Source organism: Grammomys surdaster, unplaced genomic scaffold (genome assembly GCF_004785775.1).
Source record: "Grammomys surdaster isolate TR1022 unplaced genomic scaffold, NIH_TR_1.0 63, whole genome shotgun sequence".
NCBI classification, from domain to species: Eukaryota; Metazoa; Chordata; class Mammalia; order Rodentia; family Muridae; genus Grammomys; species Grammomys surdaster.
The window spans coordinates 15,295,648-15,297,293 of record NW_021604565.1 but is presented as its reverse complement, the minus strand read 5'-3'; positions in this window follow the sequence as shown (position 1 = coordinate 15,297,293).

The window sequence follows — 1,646 nt, the reverse complement described above, 5'->3', positions numbered from 1 at the left end:
GGACAGCATCCTTGAGGACTTGGCATTTAAACTCGAATCCTGTCACAAGGTGTGACAGGTTGAATTGGGCACCTAAAGATGTCAGTATCCTAATGGGTAGAATCTGTGAGTCTTAAAGGTCTTGAAATGAGAAAGGATCTTGAATTATTTGAGGACAGTGTGGGAAGGGAGGCGTCTTAGGTTTTTTTTTTCTATTGCTGTTAATAGTCACCATGACCTTTTATAGAGACAAGCATTTAATTGGTGGTTTAAGTAGCTCTTAAGGTGGCATGGTCTGTGTGTGTGTGTGTGTGTGTGTGTGTGTTATGTGTGTGTTATGTGTGGTATGTGTGGTATGTGGTATGTGCATGTGGTATGTGTGTGATATGTGTATGGTGTGTGTGGTATGTTGTGGTTTGTATGTATGTGTGATATGTGGTGTGTGTATTATATGTGTGGTATGTGTGTTGTATGTTGTGGTATGTGTATGTGTGGTATGTGGTTTGTGTGTGTGCTATGTGTGTGATATGTGTATGATGTGTGTGTGTGGTATGTTGTGGTTTGTATGTATGTGTGGTATGTGGTGTGTGTAGTGTGTGTGTGTGTGTGTTGGAATTGAGATAGACAGGACCCAGATTCAACTTTTATTCCAGTAAACTTCAAGCAGGTCTGGGGATACAGCTCAGTAGTAGGGTGTGCCTGCCTGGCCTGCAGAGGCCCTGGGTTCAGTTTCTAGCGTGGAAAACCAGGTTCCAGACACCTACTTAATAGTATCAATCCCTGTGTGCTGCAGATTCTTCAGTGTGAAATGGCAGCTTCGTGGGCTGTTGAGAGGAAGTGACCAGCACGTCGCTGTTATTAAGTGTGACTACCATCCAGGCTCTGCAGAGCTCTGGGGAGTCTGTAAGGTTCCTTGGGCTACTGAGGAGGGAGCCACAGGGCAGGAGGTGGGTTCCACCCTGACCAGAGCAGCCATGCTAGAACAGTTGATACTCTGGATCTGGCTTCTGCTCAAGATCTGTTTAAATAAAAGACTGCTGAGCTGTGATGAAGTTTGGAGGCGTTGCTCTTGTCTGCTTCAGCGTCTTCCAGGCTGTGTATGGTGCACACATCTGTCATCGCTAGCGTTAGGAAAATCAAGCTGGAAGCTTCAAGTTAAGGAAAGCCTGGGCTACATAGTGAACTCCAGGGCAGCTGATACTACAGAGCAACACACAAAGAGAGAAAGGGGGGGGGAGGGAGAGGAACAACACAACAATAATGACAGGAAACCCTGGCTCCTGGAGTTACCATATGACACTGACGTCTGCTGTAGAGGCCCTGGATCTCCTCCTTTGAGCTGTAGGGTCAGCATGGATCATATGCTCCTTCTTGACCCCCCGAGTAATTTGTGGCATTCCTGACCTGCATCTTGCTTGTTCTGTGTCAGTCTCCGATGGGATACCAAGGTCCACAGGGACAAGGATTCCCACCTCTGCGTTCTGCAGTGTCCCATCCTGCCACAGGTCACATGATCACAGCAGCCACTTGGAAACAATCCCTGCCTTGAGCTCTCTTCCTTCATATCCATTCAGGCATGTCTCGTTTAACTAAAATACCCATCACTGGTTCTGTGTCTGTGTGTGTGAGTGTGTGTGAGTGTGTGCCCCTGTACATGTCTGTGTGTG